The sequence below is a fragment of the Octodon degus genome, unplaced genomic scaffold, assembly GCF_000260255.1.
Source record: "Octodon degus isolate 3935 unplaced genomic scaffold, OctDeg1.0 scaffold00090, whole genome shotgun sequence".
Lineage (NCBI taxonomy): Eukaryota > Metazoa > Chordata > Mammalia > Rodentia > Octodontidae > Octodon > Octodon degus.
This window is the reverse complement of record NW_004524666.1, coordinates 4,581,123-4,590,246: the sequence shown is the minus strand read 5'-3', so window position 1 is coordinate 4,590,246 and position 9,124 is coordinate 4,581,123.

Genomic DNA, 9,124 nt, shown 5'->3' with positions numbered 1-9,124 from the left:
TTAAAAAATGTAAAAAAAAAAAAAAACTTTTCGGAGGGCCAGAAAGGTAGAGTCTTTCAAGACAAAGATGACTGAACTAGTGAAACTAAAATCTTTAGCCTCCAAAACAAGAGAAAAAGAAAAATACAAATGCCAAAACCATGAGATAATTCTATCTCTAGTTAATGAACTGCCCACCAATGACTTCTGTCTTTATTCTTATTTGTGGGCCCCAAATAAGATCTGGTTGCCTGTTATACACGGAGGTTGGCCATTGACCACAGCTTGCATTTTCTTTGTTGACAAAAAGGAATGAAACCCCAGATTGCAAAACTTTTATAAACAAATGAACTTAGACTGCATTTTCAAAACAAGCTTTTGTGACAATGAGAGATGGCCAAGGTGGTGAAAGTGGAAGCAAACAGGACAGAAAGGATAACCGGTGGGAGAGAAGCGAAGCTCCAGCCCTGTCCGAAAAGCTGGGCAGCGCAAGGAGAAGTATTTATGCTCCGTTGCTTGGGCCTGGCTGCTGTTTCACTGTCTGAATGACAGACAGGTCTCCTCAGCAAGGTTTTTGTGAAAAGAGGTGATTTCAATTCCTCCTTCCACAGTGAGGACTTTGGTAAGGTCACTTGATAAATCCCACACAGGCCTCTCCGAATCCTGTCAGAAGCATTGGTGAGAGACAGAACAGCAGATTTTAAATGTAAAGGTCGGGCTAACGGTGCGTGGTCCAGGAAAGCCCGGATGCGGTGGGCTTACTGTAGTCCCCGTGGCTGTTATTCTTCCACCAGCAACTTTCTTTGCCTCCCAGTGTTTTTGTGAGACAAAGGGCCCAGCTGAGACTTCCACAAAGAAGAATGCAGGGAAAGGGGAGAGAATACCTTGAGCAAGAATAGCTTGGAAGGAGCCAAAAGTGGAAAAGGAAGTCTAATTCTGGCCCAGTCCAGGGGAAAAAAGTTTTTTGAGAAATGTAAACAAATCAGGAAATCCTGGCACTTACTCCAGTTCCGATCTGGGGAGATGCACAGGTCCTTTCCCGGGGAGTGAGCTGCTGTTGTGAATGAAATCCAGATAGAATTATTCATTGAGCTCTGCCAGCCTCGTAGTTTCCAGCTTTCCTCTTGCCTATGGCATGGCTTAAACCTTAAAATAATGATAATAAAAAAACATATGCATGTTATTAACTCTCCATATTCAAATGGAAATCCAATGCTATCATAAATCTCTCTTTTCTAATGTGAATTCCTTTCTTCAGCATGAAGCTGCAGGAAAGCCATTGTATCTGAGTAATCTAAACTTGAAAGAGAATTTTTGTTAAACCAGTTATGATAGGAGAAACATGTTTTTCACTGAGTCGAAAGATTAAAGTTGGTTGTAAAAAGGGGTGGGGGACTGAGGGAGAATTATTGGTTGCTCAACTAATGATTAGATACAGAACTTCAAGGACAAATTAAGAGGCACAAAAGAAAGAGTTGTGTAGATAAGTGAAAACAGTTCCAATGATATTAAATAAAAGATGCATGGTTTATCTTGGGTTGTAATCTCCCATCCCATGTTCATCTCCACCAAAGCAATGCAGTCCACTGCGCTGTCTCTCCTACAGACGCCAATTCCAGGGCTTGTCAGCAGACTCAGGCACCTCTCGTTCCCCTGCTCGCTGTGCGAAGCAGTGGCGGCTTCCCCTGTCCTTTTCTTTCCTCCTTCTCTTCCTTCCTCCCTTTCCTTCTTTTCTCTCTCCTCCTCTACTTCTTCTCCTCCTCCTCTTCCTCCTCCTCCTCCTCCTTCCTTTCTCTCTCTCCCTCCCTTCCTTCCTCCCTTCCTCTCTCTCTGATTTTGCTGTGTATCTGTCTCCATGTCCACTAATATACCTTTGACTAAGGAACAATGTGGGCATGAGATGCAAAAAAATTACAGCAGTCTTCCTTTTCTCTTTTTGAAAATATGTTGTGAACTCTAGTTTAGTTCAAATAAATTTCACCCCATACCACATATCCCTCAGGTCACCTCCTACTATTTTTTTTTGAAATTTGTCATTTCTCCCACTCTATCTCCTCTCTTTCCCCCTTATGTCCATACACTTACCCAAGGTCCCTCATTTCAAAGACTATTATTTTGAGTGTAGACTTGGTTTAAGTACAGCCACTAGAACATATCTATGGACTAAAGGAGAGGCTCTTGGTAGGGGATGTGCTTACCAGGGACAAGGCTCTAGGTTCAGTCACCAGGAAGAAGGAAGGGAGGGAGAAGGGAAGGAAAAATGTATTAGAGAGCTACAAGAAACAAATTTACAGGGCTTCCTCAAGCTCTGATCCCAGAAGAAGCTCACAGTCAGGAGACAGGTTTCTCTGGAGGGGTCTTGCGAAAGGCTGAGGTCCATGGCAGGTGTCTCCTCCAAGTTCCCGGCCCCAGCCCCGTCACTGGTGCGTTCACATGGAAACCACCAGAGAGGAACAGGCTTGGGCATCTAGTCTCGAGGCAAAGCCTTTCCCATTGGGCACTGGGGAACACGGTGCAAGGATACAGAAAAACCTCTCTCTTTATAAATACAAAAGATGAACTCTGCTCTAAAAAGTCATTTGATCAAAAGGAATGTGGAATTTCAAAATAATACTTGAGGCAGACTGGACTCAGGTACACTGTGAAAGGTTTGAACATATATGCACATGGCTGCAATAAATGTATTACTAATATTTAGAGCTAAAATGATGAACCTTCCCAGCACCACAGGCCACGCCAGCCCTGCCCCCAGGCGCACTGAGCTGGCCACCGAGTCCAGGCATAGTGGCACACGCCTGTAATCCCAGCGTGGGGGAGGCTGAAAACAGGAGGATCACTACGAGTCCAAACTGCATAGTAAGACTCTGTACCAAATACATTTTAAAAAAACATTCAACTCAGAATTATCTTAGTGAAAATACCAGAATAACTTTTCTAGCAGGGTAGAGTACAGTCACTGTCCCACGTGAGCAATTTCTCCCTCATCTCTTCCTTAGTAAATGCTCAGCATTCAAGATAGAAGATTAGTGTCCTTTGTGGATTGTTCAAAGATTTACAACATCTACAGAAATGTTCACAGAGCCTGAGACTATGCAAGGCTTTTTAGCATCTGTCTCTATTGTTAGCACAGCATAAAAATCATCACCCTCTTTTCATGGCCAGTCTTTTCTCTCTAGATAATATAAGCTGCAGAAAAATAAAGCCATCTCTGAGCATCTGCTTGAAGTCAGTTTTGTGGTCAAGTGTGTATGTTTGTGGGACAGTGGTGTCAGCTGAGAGGAGGAGAGGAGGGATAGAGGGAGGGAGAGAGAGAGACAGAGACCGAGAGAGACAGAGAGAAAGAGACATAGAGACAGACAGTGACAGAGAGACAGAGAGAAAGAGAAGCAAATCAGCTGTGTGTGTGTGTGTGTGTGTGTGTGTGTGTGTGTTTAAAGTGGAACTGTATGCAGCTGTTTCTAGTGCAGTTCATTTTGTGTGTCAGCAGGGGTGGCGTAGTAGATGCTTCACTTGGGGCAGCCTGGCACTCTGACGCAGTCGACCAGGAGTGCAGTCTCCGGAATGCACACAGAGAAGGGAAGCAGGTGCTTCACCTCCCCAGCATCTGGTTCAGATGACCACAATGCTGAGAGCACCTGCAGCCAGCATTTCAGCCAAGTCTGGCCTCCCATTGTATTCAACTGCACTTTCTGCTTTGAGCAAGAAAAAGGCATTGTTTATCAGATTTGCCGAAGGATCTCCGGGGAGGTGGATAGAGACAGGATAAACAATTCTAAAACAAAACACAAGTGTAAGCAAAGCACTGGGGGACCTTGATGATTTGTGGCTATCCAAAGTAATCTTTCAACCTGACAGAGTAAGGAAACCTGGGGGGAGGGAGCGCCCGACACCGGCACCCAAGGTAGTTTCCCAAGGGTTTTCTGAAAGAACTGATACTGGATAACCTTGTCCAAATTCTTAGACTGATGTAAGAAGCACATTTTCAAGTCCGGAGAGACATAACCAGTAGTCATTAAGGGTCCGTAGTGTGAAGGATTTTGTGATGTGGACTATAACAGATGAATGGACACTGTTCTGTGTCAGAAAAACCTTACTAAGAAGATGGATCTTCTTATACACTAAACATTCCACCTATGGGCTTCACAATTTCATACGGTATAATAACTATGCATCAGATGAGCTGGACCCCTGCAAATCTTATCATTTCTTGGTTAGACTGCACTGATCTAGGGAAGCAGAGCAAGCACGGGTGATCTGACAGCGCACCATAGCCTCTTGGCCAGAATATTGGAAACAAAATAAAATTACCAAACTTACTTCCAGGGACTCAGAACCTAGCTTAGATACACTCTGTGCAGTGTGTTCAGTTAGTAAATAATTCTGCAGAGGCCCTTTGTTTTCTTTCCTTTGTATAGAGCCCCAACTAGTGGAAAGCTCGAGAACTGCAATAAAGAGAGGCCGTTTCAGTAGGCGATGACCACAGGTTTTCCCACAGGACAGAGCCTCTGAGACCTTACAGACACTTGCAGTTCAGGGCTGAGGATGAGGTGCTAAAGAAAAAAACAAGACGCGAAACTGCCTCGTTCTTAACTATTTTAGGCGTAGAGGGCAAACTGGTACTGAAGAACGCAAGTGCAATCTCTTGCAATTGAAATGAGTCAAGAGTTAATTTGAGAAAGGAAAATATTTTTTTCAGTTCAGAATTTATTCCTCTTAAAGATCTTTTCAAAAGAAAGGGGATGATACCCTGTGACGCAAAATCTGGAGCAAAAGGACCTGGTTTCGTAAGTTAAATGAGAATGCAGTTGACGATATTGTCCCCATCTGGTCTGCTCCTCTGGAGGGAACAAGGATCGAAGAAGAGCAAGTGGAGGCGGCTGCCCGGCAATGGCAAAGCCAGAAGAACACAACAATGAGTACAATGCAAATGGCCCCAAACATGACTTATCCTAAAGGGATTAAATCTTAGGAGTTGTTGAGTTTCTCATTTTCTTTGATTTTTTTTTTCTTACCTGTCCATCTCAAGAAATCTCATTCTTGTGGGTTTTATTTTTTAAGGAGTTGTGGCTCCCTTGCCAAAAAGTACCAATAAAATCAGGTGGGCCCGGAAAGGTTATAAAAATGCAAGATGAATTCATCAATCAAAGTGTAGAATGTATGTGCAGTAAGGGTCCCTGGACAGGTTTCAGGGATTTCATGGAACTGCCTAACAAGATGTACAGCTTGTGCGTGTGTGTGTGTGTGCACGTGTGCGTGCATTGTTCTATATTTATAGTGTTGGTCAGATTCTCAAAGGGGCCAAGAGAATAAGAAATATAACTCTACTGGCATCTGCACACAGATAAAAACCACGCACGCTTTAATGGAGTCCTCAAGCAAGCTTAGACTTCATAGATCTCTGATTTTGGAAAAGCCAAGCAATTGTCAAAGTATGTCAGTATAGAGTGAAGCAGATGAAAAAATACCTCATTTTTCATGCTCTGACTCTTTAGACAGAGTTACAAGAAGTTTCTTGTTGCATTTTCCACTAGAATAAAAGGAGCTCTACTCAAATCACCAACTAAAATTCCTTCTGTCCTGGAGCAGTCCCACTCACCAGCTTTCTTCAGAGTGATTAGACAAATAAGATGACTTTTGCTCAAAAATCTAGAGCAGTAGCAATTTCTTTCCTACAATAGATTCAAGGGTGAAAAGCAGAAAAAAAGAATGCTAACTTTTGGAGTTGAAGTCTTACCTGACAGTCTCAGTTATTATCGGAATTAAATCATGAAGGCAAAACTTTTATAGCACTTAATGTTGGTGGTGGTAATTAAACTCTGCAGTCCTTTGTTTCAATCTGCAAATGAGTGTTTTTATATGACTTACTTGAAGATTCTTAAGCCCCTAGACTTTAAGGATAACCAGAGTGATACGGCCCTGCTGATGCTAACTTATTTTATGGCATCGACTTTCCCATAGATTTTATTTAACAGATGACTTGGCTGTGAAGAAAAGCTGGTACAGTAATCGTTCTGTCCTCGCCTTCCACCCCTGATGAGGCAGTTAATTGTACAAGAGGAGTAGGAGCAAAAGCTAGCAGCGATGTCTGAGGAGTCTTGCTGTCGACAGCTTGTGGCCCGTTGTCATTGGCTCTTCCTTCTTTCTGAGCTGTGACTGCCTGCGTCCCCCCCTCAGATAGGCATGGCTGTGTTAAAGTCCATGAAAAACAAGAAATACCAACAGCTATTCTAAGAAATTGCTAGATATTTGCCTTTGTCTTTTGATGAGGACAGAGGATAACTTTCTATAACTTCAGAGACTAAGAGGAATTTGCATGATTGATAGACATCTCTACATCCTTATTAGAGCAATTAGGCTAAGGTCTTTCAGGAAAAAGTTTAAAGAAATCAAAATTTGGCATCTTTAAAAAAAAGCCTTAGTCCCTAAGAAGACCATTTTAACAAGTCTTTCAAATATTATAACCACAAACTGTTCAGCCAGATGAAAATGAAAGTAGGCCACTTAGAGGTTTTTGTCTAAACTAAAGCAAATGTCTTGAGCTAATAATCTTAACCATTGGGAGTTAACCAGCTACTAAATGCAGTTTCTTTGAAATTAAGAAGGGGCATTTTAAATATTGCATCTAAATTTGTCAGCTTTGCTTGGCAGGATATACAGATTATAGTACTAATTTCTTCCCCTTAGGACCACACTGCCCTTCCTGCCTGAGCAGTGAAACCCCAGACTTGGCCGTGGGCCAGCCGCCTTTCAGCACCACATCATTAAGAACTCTTGGAGGTGCTGTTTAAATGTGAATTTTCCAGGCTCCTTCAACAGACAGATAGGCAACGCTAAAGCAGTCAGGACATGTTTGACATATCCCATTTTAAAAAGGAAGAGAGGGAGAGAAAAGCTTTCAAATATATCTATATCAAAGTGAAAGTTAGTGAAAACGAGGCCATTTGTCTGACTTAGGGGTGTCAAGGAGTCAGATATGCGCAATCCTTTGTACGACTTCCCAGATAAAGCGAATCTGTGAGTCAGTTTAGAAGAGGATAAGCCAATCTCCAAATAAAGGAGTTCTTCATGCTTTCCGTGGAAGACTTACATCTCAGAAATAGAAGGTACGCACTGTACCCCTTAAAGATTTCCTGAGGCATTGTCGAGGCCTAGTATGGAACCTGGTTAAATCCAAAGAAGATCATAATGCACAGGCATGCAGATGTGTGCGCACACGCGCAAGCCACACACATAGTAAACAGAAAAAAGAAAAGAGAATGAATGAGAGAAAAGAAAACAACTAAAAATCTATATTTCCCTGAGGTCATGCACTCATAATTTAAGCCCACTATGGGTTGAGGCACACAGGTGAGATTAATAAGGTGAGATTAATAATTTTATGTTGTTTTTTGCATTACTGGTGATTGAACTCAGGACCCTGTGCTTGCCAGGCAGGTGCTTATTCTACTGAGCTATCTGCCCAGCTTTATAAGATCACTTTGGAGGCAAGTCGTACCACCAACTACAACCTAGCTGTGCTTGAACTTACAGGTCTGAACATTTTTAAATAATATCAGCTCCTCTTTATTGTAGCATGTGGTGTCTGTTGAATATCCAACTATAAAACAAAGCAGAAACAGCCAGTTTGAGGACTTTTCCCTGATTTTCCAGAATTATATCAACAACTACAAAACCAAGTGTATATGGAGCATATATGTATGGTCAATTCTCAATAACTTCTATTTCAGAAGCTGTTGATTCATTGATTTCAGCTGTGTGATTCCCAATTTGTTCTGTGTTAGTGTCCTCTGCCCTTGTTATGGGTGGGCTTGGTGTCTGAGATTGCATTTTGCTCCTTCTCATTGTCATTTTGTGTAGCACTGTCTTCTGACCTTTATTGTAGAGTTTTGTGCAGTTATAACATTAGCACCTACTGAAGTTCAGGTGTAGATCTACAAAGTTTGGATTTATCCAGTTGTGCCTGGCTTGGGTCTGGCTACTGTGCTCAGCTCCTTCTTGCTGCTGCCCTTGAGGGTGAACCTGTTGTACCCCTCTGGCAAGATTTTGTGCTCCTGGACTAGCTGGGTGGTTCTGTCCCCTACACCCTCTGCAGGGATTGCAGCTGCAGGGTTTCACCTCAGCTCAGGCCTGTATGCCAGGCCTGAGCTGAGTCTGGAGGGGACAAGGTGGAGTAAGGGGGAGAGGCAGCTCTCCCACACACTCACTGGGCCTGAGCTAGGACTGGAGCTGGGGGTTCCTGGAATGTGGCAGAAATTCCTACTCAGCAATTGGGGGGGGGGTGTTGCTACGGCGTGGTGGGGGGCGTCCCAACGGGGTGGAAAGGGTCTCACCCATGCTGCACCTGGGCTGGGACGGCAGGTCCCGCCGGCACAGGGTAGCTGGAAGCTCTCCCACACTTCAATGACCTCTAATGATGTTCTTACCTCTGCTCAGAACCTAAAACTAATTTCTAATTGATTTTGGAAGGCATTTCAAATTACTGTGCCTTAAGGGGTGCATTGTGCTCAGTCTCGTTGCACTATTTGAGCACAGTGATAGACTGGACAGCTGAATGGTAATGAATGCTAGTGACTAAACAAGTGGACTAAGATGTTTAAAGTATCAATGAAAATTTACAAAGTTGGGACCGGGGAAATGGCTCAGTAGAATAAGCGCTTGCCTGGCAAGCACAAGGGCCTGAGTTCAATCCCTGGCTCCACAAGAAATAAAAAATTAAAAAAACAAAAAAATCAACAAAGTTAAAAAAAATTACAAAGTAGGTAATGATATGAAGATAATAAGTCTATGCAAGTGTATGCTCTTATTGTCTTCTTTAGTTTTAATTGATTGCTTCTTAATGATGGTTTAAGCTTGGTTATTTTTAAATAACTTTTTATTGCAATTTTTCTCAATGATTTCTACAAGGACAAAATATTCTTAATTTCTTTGTGACAGAAGTATATGCATTGGGAATATTACTTTTTTAAAAGAATTGATATCTTTTCTTATTTATATACCAATTGGAAGCTGGTGACAATTTTCTTTTTCAAATGATGTTCTTTTTGACTTTTTACATAGCCCAGGTTTTCTTAAGGCAGACTATGCTATAAACATGCACAGCCTTTGAACTTCCCTTCAAAGCAAAATACAGTCAAACACTAAAAAT